The 22,346-nt window shown below is 44.3% G+C and overlaps 1 protein-coding gene across 2 annotated transcripts in view; it reads left to right on the forward strand.

Moving 5' to 3' along the window:
* Nucleotides 1-500: 500 nt before the first annotated feature.
* The window catches only part of RNF44 (ring finger protein 44), an 87,797-nt gene continuing 65,951 nt past the window's right edge, over nucleotides 501-22,346 (forward strand). For both annotated transcript variants that reach the window (XM_083182145.1, XM_083182147.1), the window contains exon 1: nucleotides 501-795. The gene's annotated coding sequence lies outside the window, so the exon portion shown is untranslated. The remainder of the gene's footprint in view (nucleotides 796-22,346) is intronic.

Genomic DNA, 22,346 nt, shown 5'->3' on the forward strand with positions numbered 1-22,346 from the left:
CAGAGATAATTAAATTTGGGTGGGGTTTTACACCTGCCTCACCTGCAGTGCACATGGTTTTGTCCATCTAAGAAATATTTTGTCAGAAAGAGTGAACTAGAATAAGGGCCTCAGTTCCTGCTGGAGCCTGCTGAAAAATAGCCCTGGCTCTTACTAACTATGTTGGGGCTCATCTACATTTGAATGGAAGTCATTTTATGACACACCTCTCAAATGTAGCAGTACACTTCTCTGAAATGCTTTTTCAAAAGTAGTAAAGTATGGATAAATTGCATTTGGGATTTATTGCATAGGCATCAGATTTATTATCATGTATATTGTGCATTCGGAAATGCACAATATAAGAGCATTGACTCTGATGGTCATTCATAATTGTGTGTTTGTGAGTTCGTTTTGCCAATAACGGGTACTGAATATGGCACAGTTTGTGACTGTGTTGTTTAAGGATTACGGTAGTCTTTGTTCATGGGACCATGAGATAGGATAATTACGGTAGTTTATCTTGATGTGCTGGTGCGGTCGCGTCATAGTGGTATTTTCTCCTCACATGCGTGTATGATCGGTTATGTACGGTAGTCTCCCCCGCCCCATCTGTTCAGTATACCGGGGAGGGGGAGTCCCGGTACCTTAGCCCCCCGGTACATCAGACTTTATGCCTGGGCCTCGGTGAGCGCCCTCTCCGGCGCGGATGGTGGGGCCTGTGGACTGCTCCATTGTAGCGGAGGGAAGGGGGTGGCGGATGACAAGCGGCTGAAACGTGGAGGAAAATCGGACGGATCCAGGCACCCCGGGCAGGTAAATGGCTATGATGCAGGGCAGGTTTAGGTGTGCTGCGGTCGGCTGCTGCTGGAGGCGGCGGAGATGTGTGCACAGTGCGGCGGCCTTAGGGGGCTGCGGAGGATGGGGAGGTGATTGTGTGCAGCCGGGGCCAAGACTAAAGCTATGTATAGATATAGGGGTTTGGGTAGCAGCGGACGGTCATCAGGGTGTCCGTTCACATGCTAGGCGCAGGTGTGCTGCTCTGTGACACTGTGCCACTTGAAAGACAACTGTGGCCATTTATGCTGATGTCACTGAGAACATGTCCCCGCTCTGTATATATGCTGCCATTTGACTGATGTGAATGTTCAAAATATACTGTTTAAAGCGCTGCGTAATTTGTATGCGCTATATAAGAAACTGTTAAATAATAAATTTGCCCCCCTTTCTGCACCTGTTCCTACTTTGTATGTATTCTGCTAGTGGCCCCCAGCTCCTCTTACGTTGCAGGTAGTCTGCCAGCGGCCCACCTGTTTCTCCTTTGTATGCATGATGCCAGTGGCCCCCATGCTCCTAAACCTGATCCACCTCTTCTGTATGTGTGCTGCCAGTTGCCCCGTCTGCCGCCCCTCCTCTTCTGTATGTGTGCTGCCAGTGGGCCCCTGCCTGCTCCTCTTCTGTATGTGTGCTGCCAGTGGGCCCCTGCCTGCTCCTCCTCTTCTGTATGTGTGCTGCCAGTGGGCCCCTGCCTGCTCCTCCTCTTCTGTATGTGTGCTGCCAGTGGGCCCCTGCCTGCTCCTCCTCTTCTGTATGTGTGCTGCCAGTGGGCCCCTGCCTGCTCCTCCACTGTTTGTGCCCCTTATCTGTTCCTATTAGTCCTCTGTATGTATGCTGCCAGGGTTACGGTATAAATGGTAGACAATGTCTAGGTGGACACCTTGAAATGGTCCACAAAGCCAACATTAACATTGCCAAAAAATCGACACAAGCTTATGGTCGACATGAACAAGGTTGACATGAGTTTTTATGTCTGTCGACATGGACACCTTATAAGTGTGTTCCGCTGCGCTCTCCATGCTTCGGGCATGTACTGTATTCCCACTCTATGCCCACTTGGATATTAAAGTATGAAAAACCACCTTTTTTTTTTTTAAGTGAAAAACTTGTGTCGGCCATGTCTACCATAAGCTTGTCGACTATTAGCATACCTGCTGCCAGTAGCTCCACCTGCCCTATCATGGTATGTATGCTGGCAATGGCCCCCTGCCTGCTCTTCTGCTGTATGTATGCTGACAGTGGTGCTAAGCACAGGGCATCCTCATTTATTAGCTTAGGTGCTTATACTTCATTCTGCATGTTATTGCTGATTAAGGAAATATCTCTAGCAAGACAAGTCAAATACTTGACACTTGTTAGTATATTTTGTTTTAATAACCCTGCATGGTAAAAAAACTAACTTGTCTGCAGCAGTTTACTTCCAGAATTCTTATATAACAGTCAACAATTATATTCCATTTCCAGTGTTGTTGAGCTGCTTGTCTATAGGACATCGTGGTCCCATCTGGCATTGTCCTTAGTTGACATAATATTAATAGCATAGTGTTATATTAGCTACTCATGTATTTACATAGCTGGCAAAAAATCCCCATATACAACAAAGGTGTCTGTATTTTGTGTTATTTTCATTTGTATCCGTGTACTAATACATTAATTATAATAAAACTTACTTATGTACTTTTAATATTTGAAAGAAACCTTTTTTTTTTTTAACCTTCATCTATGTTTGTGTATTTTGCTTTTCAGTAGAACTAGGGTGCTATGAACATAGTGCTTACTTGATAGTGTGGAAACCAGTGACAAGCTAGATAAACCCAAGCCTACCATGTACACAAATTGAGATGTTCTATTGACCATTCAGAAAGGAGACTTTTATATTTGCCATGTAGTGAAGATATTGTGGTCTATTCATGAAGTTGTGAGAAAGAGGAGAAGTTGCTTATTGCAACCAATCAGCTTTGAGGAAACATTTATAATTGACTACTATGCTGCTATTGGCCACTGTAACATGTCTAAAGATGTTTGACTTGCAAATTTATAGTGACACAATTACCGTTTTGACCCTAAATCCCAACAACAAGATATTTTTTGCAGCTAGACTTTCAAGTTTACAGCAGAGCACAGTGACAAGGCTACAAAATGAAAAGCCAAGCAATGTACAGTAGAAGCATTCGCGCTGAGGGAGGGTATCAGAACAATGCTGCGCCATCATGTTTATTCTAGCACCCTCCATCTTTCAGAACCCCTACAGTGCCTCTTCCCTGCCTGGGCTGTCACCCTCTGCTGTGGCAGTGTGGTCTGTATTTCAGCACTGATATGCAGACCAGAACTGTACTAGAAGCACAAGGAGAGATCAACACCCCAGACAGGTAAGAGGATTTTGAAAGATGCAGGGTACTAGAATGAACATTAATGCTCCGTACACACTGTTTGATAAGATGAGAGAAATCGCTCACTTTAGCCCTTTTAAGCGATATCGCTCATTATATTGCCCAGAGTGTATGCTCTGCTGACAGCCCCGCTGGTCATTAGACACCCTATCGTTAGGAAGGGTCATGGCCTCTGCTCAACCCCCCCCCCCCCCCCCCGCCTCACCACCATCACTTGGTGCCCGCAAATGTGTATGTATGCACTTACCGGTACCAGTACCCTGCCGAGCGATTGCTGCTGCAATTGCTAGGTGTTTATGCACTATGCTTTTTGGTAGACCCTGGTTGCTCTTGACAGATAAAGGGTAATATTTTCTGTGCTGGCAATCAGCGTGGCAAAGCGGAGTCAAACATGGGCAGTAGGGACCTTTACTTGTCAGCAAATCTGTGCTTATTGCTTCCAGGGAGTATCTCTGATGCTGAGCATTACTTAGTTGCACTGCCACATTTTAATGATAAATTGACCCAAACAAGTTTTCTATTGCCATAAGATGCAGCATTTGAAAATCTTTTTTTTTTTTTTTTTAATATGGTCATGCTGATAAATAAGCCTATGAGTGTATGTTCTGAAGTTTTGAGCATTTCTGTCCTTTTGAGGTTTTTGTGCTTTAGAAGACAATTGCTATGCGCAGTCAAGTCTTCTCTCCCTTTATCCTCTTATCCAGCCACATCACATATGCTTTTGAAACCTAGGAAAGTGAGAGGTGACATTTCAGCAATCGGGATTAGCTTGGGAAGCATCATCATGCACTGACCTAGATTTGGGTGCAGGGCACGTTTGCTGTATAATTTCTGCAGGGAGAAGAGATGGTTTTACTTGTAAGGAAAAAGGCTGTGTCTTTGAGGCCTCTGCATGTTGGGAATGATTATGTGCATTTTAATGTTTTGTAAATTAAGGTTTTAACTGGTGACACCTAAAAAGTCTTGTGGTAAATTTATGTGGAATGTCCTATAATTTCAGTCTATAAAGGACTTTTATTACTGTTCTTCTTTTCCCAAAATAAAGATGCAGTAAGCTGTGCATCCTAAATGCAGTTGGGTTTGAAATGTAATTTGCAGTGCGAATGTTATGTAAGATCCAACTAGAAACATACAGTAATAGGATTGAGCCTTGTTTTGTATTGCTTTCGGTTTTTAAAAGGCTTTTCATGGATGGCTATATCTCTGTAGCCAGGGGATTGGACAGCCAATGGCAATGCTGTTATACCTTTTATAAAAGAACTAGTTACCAGCCCATCAAAATGATAAGGGCTATTTCACACACTCCGGCTCTTGCCGGGCGGCAAAAATCCGCACGGCCAGGAAGCCGTGCAGCACACAGCAGTTAAGAATGGAGGGGATGGCCACAGCCCGGCAGCCGTCCCTTCCAGTGGTGGGATCCGGGAGGCCGGGCCGTGGCTGTCCTGTCTGAATGGACACAATCGAGTCCATTAGTAACTACTATGCACAGCACGGCTTCTGGCCGTGCGGGGTTTCGCCGCCCGGCAGGAGCCGGAGTGTGTGAATATGGGACAGCTCTGTGCTGAATAATATATTCAAATTTATAATAAATTTACAATATTGTGGCCAACAATGGACAAACAAGACTTACAAACATATAATAAAATTAGTTTATTCCCATCTCTGGAACTGGTTAGTAATCATGCATGCAAGGACTGAGATTTTTCCTTTTTTAAGCAGTCAGTTAATAAGGTTAGTAAAACCAATTTAAGTCCTCACTCAGGGGTAGATTTATCATATGATGAAGTGGGGCATATGCGCTATCCACCTGCGCTAAAGCAGGGGATAGCGCTTCCCCTGATGTATGAAACCCGCGATGCGGGTGATTATCGTGTGGCGGTATGGGGGTGGAGAGCTAACGTCCATGCGTTATTTGTTACAGAGCTCCAGGCTCATACCTTATTTATGAAGCTGGTCACTGTCCACGCGCTCCTTCTTTGTGGTCCTGTGCACATCGCCAGAATTTTCTGGCGCTGTGGGTCTCCTGTGTAAGAAGTTAGGCGCCGCTTGTTGGTCTCCGGCGGTTACAAACTAAAACTGCGCATGCGCCGGGTACACAGCATCCCAGCATCCCCTGCAAACATTACCCGGCGCATCTGCAGTTTTAGTTTGAAGTCGCCGGAGACCAACAAGCAGCGCCAAACATGGAAAACTGCGCATGCGCCGGGTACGTATTGCGATACACGTACCGGCGCATGCGCAGATGATGCTGCCGGAGGGGAATGCATCATCCGTTATGGGAGGAAGCGTATCCCCATCAGCAGGGGATAACGCACTCCCATAGCGTACACTTGAAAAATAATACATTCGGGCGAATTGCAGGTGAGCTTCACCACGATAAAGTGGTGAAGCGAACCTGCATCCATAAAGAACGCTATGGACCTGTTGATAAATCTACCCCTCAATGTGCACATTATAGTGGTTCTTTATACTTAAGTGGCTTCCAGTGTTATAGTGGTGGTGGTGCTTGGCTTGCAGGTACAGTTCTACCATGCGGTCATATCCAAGAATGTATCGTGGGTAGTGTCCAATAGTAGCCAGGTGTATCCCCTTGTCCTCTACGCGTTTCTCCGCCTTAAATGCTTCTCAGCGGCTTCCTCAGGAGGTGTACCCCCCTCACCCAGCAGCATCTTCCTAACTGCACATGAGAGGGGTACAGTTAAGCTGTTGCTTGGTGAGGGGGGTACAGGGCAATTCTAACGTAACTCTGATACAATATTTGTGGTAAACATCTAGATTGCTACAAATTTAAAATGCACACAAAGAAGCATATTTTACTACAATTGTATCTAAAACTAGTGAATAAAAATATGAAGTGTGAACAAGCCTCACCATTGTTTTCTGCTATAAATCAATTAATGGTTTAAATGTAATGGCTGTAACCAGTATAGGACATGGTAGTTTTTTAAATAAAATACATGTCTGATTTCTATTAAACTACAACAAATATTTATTCCATGCTTTTTAACAATAAAGCATACACCACGCAGATTGTTTTAGTAATATTTTCAGGAAAGTTTTTATCACCTTGACAATATTTAAAGGAATGTATGCGTAACGGATGTATCCAAAAAATCGTCACGAATGTAACCATCAAATTAATCAGGAAATGAAAAAAGGCCCCTTTCATTAACTGGTACAGGGTAATTTACCTTTCTAACAATGTTTGCAGATGGGTACTATATCTCATCATCTTCTTTTGGCCATAACTACCCACCTCTGGCTGGATGCATCACCCGAACACAGAACTCTCCATTCTCATATATATCCGTGACAGTCCCACAAAAAAAGTGGACATAGTTCATGGGGAAAAAAAAAACGGTGCTATTCAAAATATGAATTTCCCAGCCAATTAGTCATAGGGGGGTATGCAATTGTCCGCCGCTACTTCCGACAGGGGAATTAGTGGAGGGGCCCTATTCAATGCTGTCTTTACCGACATCATTGAAGGGGTGTGGTATAGGGGTCCGACAGTCGGGATCCCGACTGTCCGGACCCAGACAGCATGGCGAGTGCAACAAGGCCCCTTATGAGCTCGCCACGCTGCGGGCATGGTGGCTCGCTACGTGAGCCACCTATTCAGTGGCGTAAGTTCGTCCCAGTTGCCTGGAGGCAAGATGTGTATTGCTCCCCCCCCCCCCCCCCACACACACACACACAAAACCTTATATATAAAGTTTATACTGTAACAGGCATATATACAGTATGTATACAGTATATCTAGAGAGAGGGAGAGAGAGAGAGAGATAGATAGATAGAACACATATTTCAGAACTCCAGAAGTGATATCTATGGCCTTCAATTAATGGATTTAAAATTGCAGGGGAGGAGAGGTGCCCCCTTGAGAGCAGGAGCCCGGCGGCAGATGACTCCATTGCCTCTGCACCTATTCTATTCTCCCTCTATGGGGGTCGTGGACCCCATGAGGAAAAATAGCCGCCGGCCGCCGGGAACCCGGCTGTCTGTGTTTTGAAAGTATGGTGAATACCTGTCGGGATCCCAACTGTCGGGACCCCGTCCGGCACCCGCATTGAAGAGGGTTCATGGCAGAATGAGCCTGACTTTAAAAGCTGTCGGGCATGTTTTACCAATATCAGCCGGATTGTCAAGATTCCGAATGTAGATCAACATCACAGCCATTTTTGCCGCCACGCCCCCTTTCGCAGATCAGCAGGTGGGATATTGAATCCCGTCTGCCGTTTTGCTGTCGGGCAAACAGAAAAATGTTACGTCCGTTACGTTAAGCATGTTACATAGGTTACAGTACAGAACTGCCAAAGGTAATAGGTTGTGAACAAATGTCAAAGGGATTTTTAATTCTCTCATAAACCATTAGAGATCTGGTAAATATTATGCATTTATTCATCTTTTTAACCAAAATATGGAAAAAAATACCAAAAACATTTAACGGATGTAACACTTAATATGTGCCACATGTAACTCTTTCACTAACATAAAACCAATGACATTATTCAATGACATTTATCGGCATGTGCACCGAATCCTGTTTAGGATTCGTTGCAGTGTCACCGTGTTCCGGAGGGTTGGAGCCTTCTCTGCAAGCTCTCACTGTCCCAGTATTCAATGCCGCAGGGGCTCGCTGTCCCTGACGGCGATTCGAGCCGGGGGACGGCGGCAGGCAGGGAGATGGAATTCTCTTCTGGAGGAGGGCTCCCCCTCCCCCCCCCCGGAGAACTAGCAGGGGATCGGGTAGGGAGCTGCTAGCACTGCTCCCGATCCTGCATATGTAATGAGCAGTGAGCGGGAGCAGTGAATATATGAATATGTAATGAGCGGCTCTCGGCCCCCTGCTGGCTGTTATGTGTAAAAAAAATTTGGAATTACATATATACTCATGTGCTGTAAGCACATGAATAAAAATAGCATGCCCCTTCAGATAATAAAGCGTCGCGAGCGGACACGGATACCTGTGAAGCCCGCGAGGGGACACAGATATCTGTGAAGGTATCCGCGTCCCCTCGCAGGGCTCGCCACGCTTCGGGCGCGGTGGCTCGCTGCACTCGCCACACTTTCTATTCTCAACTCCACGCCGACGTGGATAGTAGGGGTATGAAAAGGTCGTAGGACGCGTACCGCCCCCGCTCGCCACGCTTCGGGTTCGCGTTGATAGTGGGGGTGGTACAGCCTCAAAAATGACATTTGGGGGCCATTGAACATGTTTGATACTAATTTCAACGCATTTGGATGCTTTTCTGTTAAATGCAAAATAGGGGTTTGTTCAATTATTTCCCCTGCTGCTATACTTATGGGTGTGGAAAAACCAGCAATTCAATTGTCGCTCTGTTTAGATGCCTTAGATGTGGGTTGACAAGTCTTCTCACAACCTCCTGAGAAGCAAGAAAAAATTTGTGTAACGTCTATGTGGACAAAACAAGTACTTAAGACGTAATAGGTATTTTCCGCGAAACCCTGTCTTTTTTTTTGTGCATATAAAGTGATAGGCGCTTGATCAAAACAACAATTGAATTGCTCTGATAAGTGCCCATTACTTTGTGTGCTATAAACCCATTTCAATCACCTCACTAGCGTGAGAATTTGAAGTACTAAAGATTTCCACTCATTCTTGCAACATGAAAGTGAGTTTCCTCAGCCACTGTGACAGAAGCTACCCACCTTGACATAATAGAATGATGGTGACTCCTTCAGTGTTGGTTTCATCTTTCAATAGGATGGTGCACTTCCTCATTACCAGAACAAGGTTTGGCACCACCAAAAAAAAAACCCTTGGCTCAAGGATGGGTTAGCTGTGTATCTGCAGCATATCAAGGACTGTTTTGTTGGCCACATTATTTCCCAGCAGCCATCATAGAATTTGACCCCTGTATGTTACAAATGAGTTCAGGAGGAACTTGATTACCATCTTGATGTGTGTCGTGCAGTGTGTGGTATTGCCTAAAAGAAAATGAGTTTTCTTCATCATTACTTATTGTGCTTACTTACACTTCAATAAACTGAAGTAAAAAAAAAAAAAAAAAAACCTGGTAACTAATGATCCCCAGGGCCACTTAATCAACCAGAAGTTATTAAATAGGTTTTATACAAGTTCAGCTTTACATGTCAGTTATCACTTTTGAAAGCAGTTGTAATGGGCAAGTGGTGTCTGGTGCTGTGGAGAGGTTTAATGATTTTGTTGTGACTGGCTCTCAATCAAATCCCACATTCATTGGTACTAAATGCTTACCTCTCAATTTTAAACTTCTCCCACTGATCAATATGAAATGTTGCAATTGAACTTTCAATACTGGGGAGATTGAAAACCAAGACTGGATTCTAAATGGCCCTACTGCACACAAATGGCCTTGGCTATTGTTGATCAGTATAAATAAATATCTTTGTGCTCTTTAAAGTTTGGTACTTATGTAGTATCTGGGCGCCCGATTTAGAAATCGGGTCGGATCGGGCACATCGCATCGCATGCGACCAAATCGGATGCAATGCGATGGACCCGATTTTTCCATAGGATTCAATGTTAAAATGGTCTGAGTCCATTTTAACATAGAATTCAATGGGAAAAAGGGGTCCTTTTCATACCCCTACTATCCAAGTGGGCATGGAGTTGGATATAAACCTGTGGCGAGCGGACGGTATTCTGTGTCCCCTCGCCACGCTTCAGGCTCGCTACGTTCGCCACAGGTTTATATCCAACTCCATGCCCACTTGGATAGTAGGGGTATGAAAAGGACCCCTTTTTCCCATTGAATTCCATGTTAAAATGGACTCAGTCCATTTTAACATTGAATCCTATGGAAAAATCGGGTCATCGCATGCGATGCGATGCGATATCGCATCGCATCGCATCTGATTGTATGCCTTAACTTAAGGCATACAATCAAAAAAATCGGGCGCCCAGATACTACATAAGTACCAAAGTTCTGTATGTGGATTAGACAGTGATGTATAATGTCACAAAGTAAGTTTGGGATAAAGCAGGTAAGAAATATTGCTGCAGGACACTGATAAACATGCTCAATGTAAGTACCCAGCAGGACATAAAAAACATTTACTTTGCAAATGTAAAAGTGCCCATTTTACTGCATGTACAAATGACCGAGTGGGGATATAACCTGAGGGAGCGCACATCGTCAATGATATAGTGTGTACACACTAGCCGGTATGTATGAAAACATCTATTCATGCCTGAACGGAGCAACAATTTAATTTCTCTGTCAGGTGCCATCTAGTGGCAGCTGTGGGGAACAGAAATAGAATTGCCCACGTAAAGATGGCCATACTGTACATCAGAGCGATTCTAGGCTCAATTGTGTTCACATCGTTTGGTATTATTGTACGATGACTATGCATGGTCCCGCATATAATCATTCGGGATGGGTTGTGGCCGTAACCAGATTGTATGTGTTTTTAGCGTATACGATCGATCATACAATCTGCATCGTATGCAGGTCGTTCTAATGCATGGCTAGCTTAGAGTTTTATGGTGTAAGTGATGTTTGCAGTTTGCCAAACCACATGCAGTGGAGGATCTTCCCTACTTCAGGTAAATGTTTTGGAAAAATTGTCATGAGTCAGGGGCCAATTCAATGTGCGGTTGTGAAACAGCAGATCATGCCGATCAACTGCAAGTTTTTCCTTGAAACCCATAGATGTTGAACATATTGTGATAGGCAATAAATGTGCCCTGTCTATCATTGTGATGTTTGGGGGGGTTGTGTACAAAAATTGGAGAGTCCAGGGTAAGGTTCTGTTACCAGAATTTCAATATAACGCCTTAAGAATCCATCTTGTCTAATCACATTAAGGGGTATATTCAATCACTGGCGACCATCTCCTGACGGGGGGAGATGGCTGCTGGGCCCTATTCAATGCTGTCTTCCTCGACAGCATTGAGCAGGGGATATTGCAGAATAAGCCTGACTTAACAAGCAGTCGGGCTCGTTCTGCCGGGAATTGCAGAGCTCCTGCCCGCAGCTTGCCGATTCCCGGTCACAACGCGGCCACGCCCCTTTCTCACCCCACGGCAGGTGGGACATTCAATCCCGCCTGTGATTTCTTGGTCGAGCTGACCAAGAACGGAACAAGGTCAAGGCTGTTAAACCAGCTCGACAGCCATGACCCCACATCGAATACCCCCCTTAGGCTGGAGGCAGCTGTATAATAATGGGCAATGTATTTTTCAAGCACACATTGGGTCCCTTGCTACAAGGTAAACTGTTTTTATTTGGTTGTCTTCTGTTATTCCAGCAGTGGCCCTATGTGCAAATGGCATGCTTGTAGCAAATTATGGTAAATGCCACATGGCTACAAAGTCCGTTCCAATAACATAACTGGGAATATTTCTTAGGGCAGTATTCAATGAGGCCAATTCGCCATGTTTCATGGCAAATTTGTGCTATTTTCACTTTGGAAGGTGATTTTTTGTGTCAGAAAGTAAATCACCCTTTTCAACATGCACTTTTCGCCGATGGTGAACCGTGAATGAGGGACAATTCACCGTCTGATACTCTCTGCAACTCGCTGTGGTTTTTCAATGGGTTTTTCTATGTGATTCGCTGTGAGTGTATTCAATGAGAAGATGGCGAATTGCTTTCTAAGTGATTTTCGCCGTGTCTCACCATGTAGCAATCGCCATCTTTTCATGGTGAAGCGGAATGTGAACTTTTAAAATAATGTTGTTGTTTTTTTAAATTTGGTGTCAAAAAATCAAGAATTTTATTCTGTGAAGGGGCATGCTATTTTTATTCATGTGCTTACAGCACATGAATATAATATTTAATTTAAAAAAATATAATTTTTTTTACACATAGCAGCCAGCAGGGGGCCGGGAGCAGAGAGCCGCTCATTACATATTCATATATTCACTGCTCCTGATCATTACATATGCACGATCGGGTGCAGTGAATACCCGGTCCCCTGCTGGCTCTCCCGGGGGGGGGGGGGCAGCCTGTGCTGCCTGGCTCCCGGGGAGCCCCCCCCCCCCCCCCCCCCACATACGTTCTGGGGCAGGCAGGGAGACTTCCATCTCCCTGCCTGCCGCTGTCCACCGCAGGGGTTCACATTTGCCGTCAGGGGCAGCGAGCCTCTGCCTCATTGAATAGTGCGTAAGGGCGGGCTGGCAGCGAGGGCTCCAGCCCTCCGGAACACAGCGAATGTGCAGCGAATCCTAAACAGGATTCGCTGCACATCGCGATTAGGGGCATTGAATACTGCCCTCAAAGTAGTCTCCTCTCCAATCAACAGGTTTATTCAAGCAGCTGTGATATAAGCTGTTCGGAGGAGAGCTATAGCAGACCATTATAAGAGCTAGGGAACATATTGCAATAAACATGGTCTTACAGCTCTCTGCAGCACTTTCAATAGCTAGTTGAGTTCCTAACAAAATAGGAATGTTATGTAGGATATGTAGTATCATATAAAATCACCACTCATAGGCCATTATTCTGGTTCACTTGCAAAGGCAAATTCCTTCTCAAATGGACAAAACCATGTGCACTGCAGGTGGGTCAGAGGTAATGTGCAGAGAGATTTAGATCTGGGCGAGTTATTTTGTTTCTGTGCAGGGAAAATACTGGCTGCTTTATTTTTACACTGCAATATAGATCTCACTTCGAAGTAAAACCCCACCCAAATCTAATTCTCAAGTAACATCTGCCCACCTGCAGTGCACATGTTTTGTCCATTTGAGAAGGAATTTGCCTTTGTGAGTAAACCAGAATAAGTATTCTGCTTCAACTTTTCATATGCTTGTAAAACGGGATGCGGTCATCTATTAGAATGAACTTAGGTCTACAGTCATTAGGTCGACCCCTCTAGGTCGACTGGCAGGAAGGTCGACCTGACTTAAGGTCGACATGGGCCAAGGTCGACATGACTTAAGGTCGAATTTGCATAAAGGTCGACATGAGGAAGGTCGACTGGTCATAAGGTCGACATGGGTTTTTCACTGTTTTTTGAGCCGACATGTGCCGACAGGCGGTATTTCATGCCCTACCATCCACTAGGGCGTGGTGGGAGAATAAAATAGTGTGCCGAGCGCAGCGAGGCACCGTGCCCGAAGCATCGCGAGCGAAGCGAGCGATGCGAGGGTCCGATTCTCATTGCCAACTGTGTCCATGTCGACTGTGTCGACATTCGGATCAAAAAACAGTGAAAAACCCATGTCGACCTTATGACCAGTCGACCTTCCTCATGTCGACCTTTATGCAAATTCGACCTTAAGTCATGTCGACCTTGGCCCATGTCGACCTTAAGTCAGGTCGACCTTCCTGCCAGTCGACCTAGTGGGGTCGACCTAATGACTGTAGACCTAAATGCAGTCTGACGAATGATCCCATTCCTGTAAAACCAGGTGTTAATTGGTACATGATGTTATATTTTGCTTTTACTGTCCCTCTCCCAGTGTGAAATATTCTGTTCTCGTGTAGCTTCTCCAATGCTGTCATTAGTGTCAATGCTCCATAACATTGAGACTAATGAGAGATTTATTTATTAACAGTTTCTTATATAGCACGCCCACATTCCGCAGTGCTTTACAGAGGATATTTGAACATTCACATCAGTCCCTGTCCCAGTGGAGCTTACAATCTATATTCCCTACGACATGTACACTAATGCTGCTTTCCCACTGCCAAACCTGCTTTGACCCGGTTTTTGAAACATTTCTTTAAACGGGTCAAAGCAGGTTTTAACCACTTTCCCACTGCATGTAGTAAACGGTATATTACTAGTTAATTACTGTTTTTGTACCTTTCACATTGAATCCATTGTGAAAGGTACAAAACGGGGGATCCGGGCAGCGGGGTCCGGCATGGGCACGGTACTTCGGGTCCCTCCCTGCGGCTGATGGATGCTGGGCAGCGGGGAGGCAGCGGGGTCCATCCCACTTGGGCACGGTGCAGCGGGGGGCAGTAGGACACTGCTTTTTACCCGTTTAACAAATACCGGTATTTGTTAAACTGGTAAAGCACCCTGGAGCTTTCCCACTGCAGCTCTACCTGTTTAAAAAGGCAAAAAAACCCGGCAATTTACCGTTTAAGAGCTGCAGTGGGAAAGGGGTATAACAGTCATTGTAGGGTTCATTTTTATTGGGAGCCAATTAACCTACACTTATCTCACACTATATATGCACGATATATGCTGGATGTAAGGCTGTCAGATAAAATGTTTGATAGGCATTTTATCTGACCATGTATACTCCGCATTACATGCACTACTCATTAAATATGAAATGTACTGCCACAGTGTAATGACAATGTGTCTATACAACTGTAAGAAAATGAAGAATGCATTTGATCTAGCTCCTTGTAGAAAGGGAATGCTTGAGTCCCCGAGGCCTTTAGATTTAACAAGGACTAAAGGAAAACAGTCAGTCTGCAGAAGCTGCGCTATACACACTGACCTCCGTGAATTTGTGTTAAGACAGAAGTATTGCAGAAATCTGTATTGTGAAAGTCATTTAAAGGTCAGCCAGTAGACAGATGTAAACAGCAAACTCTTCCCCTGTTGCCTGCAGTATACCCACAGTAAGGTGTCACATGTGACTAATTTTAGCCTCTACTGAATTTAGAGAATGCCTCCTTTTTTTTCCTTTTTAATCTAAAACCTTGCTCAAGCATGTGCTATTAAGGGTATTTTCACTATCTGTAACTGTATTCTGAGGTTAATATCCAAGAGTCAGATTTAATGCACATTTTTTAATGCAATTGTATCTGTGACTAAAGTATATTAGCTGTCTTAATTAAAATTAGTATTTTTGCAGAGAATCTCATAAAATCCTCTTTCAATGAGCCAACAATGGCTTGTCTCATTAACCCCTTCAGTGGTGGGTTGTTTTTTTTACAGAGTGCTCCCCACTGGGTGAGTTTTTTTTTTTTATGGGGAGCGCTCTCTCTTAAAAAACAACAACAAAAAAAAACACCACTGCCTCCCTGGGTCCGGGCAGCGCCACTGAACTGTCAATCAGCCACTGCCCGTCCCTGTCCCCGGCAGCCGGCTTGTCCTAAGCCGGCGCCAGAAACTTCAATACAAAAGCCAGAAGGGAGGGAGCCGGGCAGCACTAAAGCTGCCTGAGTTCAGCGATTAGAGCCCGCTTCTAAACAGTGGCAATTGCGAGAATTTTCCAGGCTGTGCCTCAGTACCCAGTCTGACAAGCCCGGAAAATTCTCGCAGAGGCACAGCCCGGAAAATCCTCGGGATTGCCACTGAAGGGGTTAAACAGGTAGGTATGGGTCATAGAGTCGACAAGAGGAAGGTTGACCCACTGAAGGTCAATATACATCAAGGTCGACATGGGGTTAGGTTGACATGGACAAGTTCGACATGTGTTTTTTCACTTTTTTTTGTCTTGAAATGTCGACACAGTTGACATGGACACCATCACATTACACCAGTGCACTCGCCATGCTTCGGGTTCAGGGTCTCACTGCGCTTGGCACACTATTTTATTCCCCCTCCACGTCCTAGTGGATGGTAGGGCATGAAATACCACCTGTCTGCACATGTCGGCTCAAAAGTGAAAAACCCCACTTTGACCTTTTGCCTGTCGACCTTCACCATATTGACCTAATGTATCTGTCGACCTAACCCCATGTTGACCTTCTGAGGTGTCAACCTTGGTGCATGCCAACATTCAGTGGTCGGTGTATGTTTACCTTCCTCTTGTCGGTCTAAAGACCGTATACCCATTAAACACCATGGACAAGGTTAAAGTACTGTGTTCTACAGTTAAAGACTCGCATTATACAGCAATTAAATATAACCTGTAAGATATGCAAGTGACGTTCTCATGTTCAGGCTAGATCCTCTCTGAAAACAAAAAATGGCTCTACCTGAGGTCTCAGCGATTTGAGTAATGTAGGGTACACACCAGGACGACCCGCTCACGATGCACATCGTGAGCGGGTCGTCAGTGTCTCGTCCGACCCGCTCACGGTGACGCGGGGGGGCATGACCCGCTCACGATGTGCACCGTGAGCGGGTCCGATCCGATGGCGACCCGCACCCGGCTGTATGGTCGTCATTGAGATCCTACCTGCAGCAGGTAGGATCTCAATAACGACCGACCGACCCGCGGGACCGCGCATCGGATCGGTATCGGTCCACACCAGGTCAGAAAAGGGCCCAATCAGCACACAATCTACATCCAAATGATCGGAATTGGATCTAGATTGTGGGGATCGGGCCCTAGTCGTCCTGGTGTGTACCTAGTCTAAGAAACAGAAAATGCTTTTACATTTGATGCTTTATTTGCTGCTGTTATTTTTGCTTTTACCACCAGCAGAGCTGTAGGAATGTTGCATCAAATATGCCTGTGATGTTTCTTTTAGCCCAGATTCTCCAGTGTTTTGTTATGCTCTTTGCATTTACAAGGCGTTTATTGCAGTGAAAATGCTTCACCTGTGTAAACACTGCACTCAGTGTTGTCATATTTCAATGGAACACTGGAACATAATGATGTAAAGGGGGAAGTAGTGTTTCCCATTGAATGTTATACTTCACTTAAAGCCACGTTGCTGTTTTAAAACAGAAGAAATTAAGAATTTGTGATACTACCAAGCCATAGCAGAGAACTCTTAAGGATTTGTCTACATCTAGTAGGGCAGGGGTGGCGAAACCTGTCATCAAGATCTACCAACGGTGCAGGTTTTCCAGGCAACCCGTAGATCTATAGTAGGAATGAATGCAGCAGGCTTGAAAATGTGACAGTTAGTGTGGACTACAGCTGTGCACCAGCTAGGTGATGTGGAAAACATGGACCATTGGTAGATCTCGAGGACCGGTTTGGCCACCCCTGTAGTATGGCATTTGAGAGAGAATGAAATAAGTAAAGGGGGGTGTCCGCAAGGAGCAGACCAAAAGACAAATGTGCCTTTTTGGGCGCACTCTTTATTGTATAAATTCAATATGATTACTGCATTAAAACATAACTTTTAATAGGCTTCTTACACTAAAATACTGGGAGCATTTATCAATTTACAATCAGTCATTTGATGCATATTCAATTAACTGTGCATCAGAAATCAGAGTTCACATATAACATTGAGACAAGACATAGACAAAGCTGAGCTGCGGCGGGGGTTACCTCCTGTCTATGCTTGTGTTCCCCAGCCGGGGACAGCGTTTCCTGGATGCGGCAGCAGTAGTAGGTCCTCTGTTCCCGCTGATGGTGTATGAAGCAGGGGATGGTCAGAGCGCGAGCGGCTGGCGGTGGCGGGGACGCGTTTCGCCTGTGGCTTCCTCAGTCCGCCATCTTGCTTGTGGGCTCTTGCCCACTTCTTATCTCATGTCTAGAATCAGCCATTGGTTGAAACCTTTGATTGACATTATTGGGAGCCTATGTATTTGCGGCTCTGGAGGCAGATTGGCCTATCATATGCGACGTGCTCCCAATCAGTACAGTGACATTGTTACGTTTTTACTCCAGCTACATATCCGTAGCTATTAACATGTTGAGCTCCGGCTCAAAGTACTCGGAAAATCAGCCCTTATATGGGTGGTCACAATAAGTACATACAGGCACCGCGGTGAGTGGTATTGTAACATTAGTGCAAAGAAGAGCTACAAACTGTAATGCTTGCCCATACATGTAGTGATTTTATGTCGACATGTGGGGTGTTGACATTATTATTATCGGCACTGCTCAATACCTTACTGTGACATGAAGGTGGCAGAATACGTGATTGGTACTTATGGAGTAGATTCCAACCTGGAAATGGTCTATTAAATCGGGTCATGGCTGAATTTAAGGGATTATATATAGTTGCTGGCGTCATTAATGATGAAAGTGATTGTTAATGCTAAAAAAAGTTTTTTTATATATATATAAAGATGAGAATATAAATATATAAAGTGGGGAGGAATATTATTATTGGGTTGAAAAATATTACTGAGATACAAATTTTGGCGGTACTCTGACCCAGTAATCAGTATATGTCAAATACAATACTAGAGATATTAAGACGTGACAACATTTTTTAAAAAATAATGGAGTTAATTTGTTCCAATAACATGGCTGGGTCAAATAATTAATGACACCACCATGTCCTAGTGAAATGTGTACTGATCTACAATTATATGAATAGAGTGAAAAATGCAAAGTACAGGTGAAAAGGTGAAAAAGTTGAATAAAATGAAAATAAGAGTAAATATGAATGGGAAATAAAAATCAGAAAAGATGACTTAAACAGTGACATTAAGGGTTGACCTGAAACAAAGGTGAACCTTGAGTGAGAATGGGACTGTCGTTGCAGTGCCGTCCTTAGGCGGGTGTGAGTGAATTATCCCGTTATGTTGATAAAGGTAAGAATAATCACAGTGTATCAAACTGTAATATTCGATGAAGTGACAGGTCACTGTTAATTCCGTGACTCTGCATCAATAAAAATACATTGTGGCCCAAACTGTGATATAATAGTGGTCTAATAAAATTAATTCCAATAATCTGATAGGACTGAAGTAGTCCATTCATATATTGAAATAAATAGTGCGAAAAACAATAAACATAAAACAAACACAAATCGCAAACTGGCACGGCAAAGTGAAAACTAGTGAGAATTAGACTGCACAGGGGACTGAATTAGAGAGAAAAAAAGAAGGTAGATACATGTAAGAAAATATGTATATAGTACCGCAACTGTAAATTTGTTGTATAAACCCAAATTCTATCATTGGAATGTTGTTACAACGATGAATGGGGTAGAGATCAAGGGTGGATTTCGGATCATTGTTTTAGGAAGGCTGCATAGTTGATATAGTCATTCAAGCCTCCTGGTGTCAGGGACCCCAAAAGAAAGATCCACTTGCTCTCTTTTTTAGGAGTGCTTGCGTGAGGTCTCCTCCTCTTAGACCCAATTTGACCTGTTCCAGGCCCCAAATCTGAAACCCAGTAGGTTTGCCTGAATGTTTATGCAGGAAATGGCGTGCCACTGTAGTTATTTTCCTCATTTTAGTCTGGTCCGTGGTGGCGTTTCTAATGTTGCCAAGATGTTCCAAGGCTCTTTGTTTTAACATACGTGACGTCATTCCCACATACTTCAGGTTGCAGCTACAAGTGATGCAATAAATCACATTCTTACTCTTGCAGTTAAAGTAATCCCTGATTGGCATGTTGTTGCCATATTTGTCCACCATTTCAGTTGTTCTACTTATGTATGGGCAAATTTTGCATCCTCCACATGGGTAGCTGCCTACTGTTTTTTTGGATATTGTGGTGGTCGGTGCGTTGGTGTAATGACTTTGAACCAACTGGTCCTTCAGACTGGGGGCCCTCCTCCAACTCATATTGACCTTGGGTCCCAGTTTCGCCGCAAGGTCCTCATCATTCAACAGAATCGACCAGTGTTTTTGCACTATCTGTTTAATTTCCTTCCACTCAGAACAAAAATTACCTACAAATCTAATGGAGTTTTGTTCTTTGCTGCTGGGGGGATCTTTGGATTTATAGAGAATTTGTTCTCTGGTTGTAGTTGAGACTGTTTGTCTAGCCCTTTTAATTGATCTCATCGAATATCCTCGCTCTTTTAATCTTAGCGTTAGATCCTCACAATTAGATTTGTAGGTGGCGTCTTCTGAACAATTACGTCTCAGGCGCAGGAATTCCCCTTTAGGAATATTGGCCATTGTTGGAGGGAAGTGTCCACTTGTCCTGTGGAGGAGACTATTCGTGGATGTTGTTTTACGAAATAGTTCTGTTGCGATTCTATCCCTACTGTCCCTGTATATTCGGAGGTCCAGGAAGGGTATACTGGAGATGTTATACTCAAAAGTAAATTTTAAATTGAGATTGTTGTTGTTTAACCCCTCTATGAATTTGCACAACTGTTCTTCAGTGCCATTCCAGATGATGAACACGTCATCAATGTAACGCATCCAGGTGGTGATGCAGTCCACAAAATGTTGATTATTTTCGCTAAATACCACCTCCCGTTCCCACCATCCAAGGAAGAGGTTGGCATATGTGGGGGCACAAGCCGCCCCCATTGCCGTCCCCCTTCCTTGGATGTAGAAGTGATTGTTGAACAGGAAGTAATTCCTGTGTAGGACAAAATTTAACAGGTCCAGGAGAAAATGCTGGAAATCACCCAATCCTTCCATAGAGAGGAAGTATTTAACAGCTTGGACTCCCAAATCATGCCTGATACTGGTGTACAGAGCCTCAACGTCCAGACTCACAAGGAGTTCATTCTTGTCCAGGTATACATCGTTTATTTTCTTAAGGACATCTGCAGTGTCCTTTGTGTAAGATGGTAAGGACAGTACGTGGTGCCGAAGATGGGTGTCAAGGAATATACAGGCATTTTCTATCAGGGCACCATTGCCTGACACAATGGGACGTCCTGGGGGTTCTTGCAGGTTTTTGTGGACTTTGGGCAACATATAAAATGTTGCTGTTCTGGGGTTGGGGACCTGTAGGAATTGATGTTCTGTTTTAGTGATGGTATTGTTACGTAGTGCCCCATCAATGATCCTCTCATATTGGGTCCCCGCCACCGCCAGCCGCTCGCGCTCTGACCATCCCCTGCTTCATACACCATCAGCGGGAACAGAGGACCTACTACTGCTGCCGCATCCAGGAAACGCTGTCCCCGGCTGGGGAACACAAGCATAGACAGGAGGTAACCCCCGCCGCAGCTCAGCTTTGTCTATGTCTTGTCTCAATGTTATATGTGAACTCTGATTTCTGATGCACAGTTAATTGAATATGCATCAAATGACTGATTGTAAATTGATAAATGCTCCCAGTATTTTAGTGTAAGAAGCCTATTAAAAGTTATGTTTTAATGCAGTAATCATATTGAATTTATACAATAAAGAGTGCGCCCAAAAAGGCACATTTGTCTTTTGGTCTGCTCCTTGCGGACACCCCCCTTTACTCAGTTACAAATACTGAATGTGTTGGGCGCACCACCAATCCACGACTACTTTAATCTAATATTAGTAGTCCAACATATTGGTTTTTCCATGTTTTCGAGATATATATAAACTTAATGTATTAGTCTGTGCGGATCCCTACTCCCTTCCCTTTTTGCAAATCTGCGATTATCGAGGTCTTTCTCGATTTCGGATCCCGCACGACACAGAGTATTAACACCCAGTGAACCCATTTTAGGACTTCTTAGTGACACGTGACTGGCCACCAGTACATTCATTGGGGTATTCCATCAAGGGCACACCAGCGACATGTCCACCTTCAGTCTTAAAAATGAACTCCAACAAAAAAGGAGGACTGAAGATCTTGATAGTATTTTCATGGCACCAGGCGGTGAAGTACCACCAGATGGCAACTGGACGGATGATCTTACCAAATTAAAATACCTGCTACAACGTCAGATCAGAACCAACTGGGATCTGACCAGTCTAGAAAATTACTGTAAAACCAAGATAACACCCAGGGGTCTTAGACCAAGAACTTTCCCGGCTTTTGATCTCTACACGGACAATCTCAAGAAAGAGTGGGAGAAAAGTCTGCTCAAGTGTTCTCAGGAACTCATGGGCATTCTTATACAACACAACCATCTAGTGCTAGATGAGATTTCGAAAGAAATAGAAACCATTGGAAAAAGGTTAGAACAATGGGAACAGCTAACAACGTTTCAAAACAATTTTGAAAGGAATAAAAAAGATCTGGAGGAATACGAAAATAATATAATAGAAAGAAAGAAGAATAAATTTCATAGGGATCAGAGAGACTTTGCTGTGGGACAGATTTTTCGCTGGACCAGGACTAATCCCCAAAGGGAGAATAGGAGGCATGCACCTTCCTCGTCTGGAACCGATTATTCGAGTACGGAAGATCTAAGTGATAACGGTTTCCAACAAACCGAACCTATGATGGGTAGAAGATCTCCTGATTCACAGATGAATCAACAATATAATATGGGAAGCTCCACAACATCGCTTGCCCCCCCATCTGCCTCCTCCTCCTCTTCTTCTTTTTTAGAATATGGCCGGAATACCAGAGGCGCAAAACAAAAAGACCGACAAGACGGGGGGACAAGAAGAAGAAGAAGGGATTTCTCTCGATGGGAACCCAGAACACCGAATCGATATCCCCTCAGGTGGAAGGAAGGGGACAGGCAAGGGTATCCGAATTACAGGTGATAAACCTGTCCCAACATGTACTCACGG

The sequence above is a fragment of the Crinia signifera genome, chromosome 4, assembly GCF_055691185.1.
Source record: "Crinia signifera chromosome 4, ASM5569118v1, whole genome shotgun sequence".
Lineage (NCBI taxonomy): Eukaryota > Metazoa > Chordata > Amphibia > Anura > Myobatrachidae > Crinia > Crinia signifera.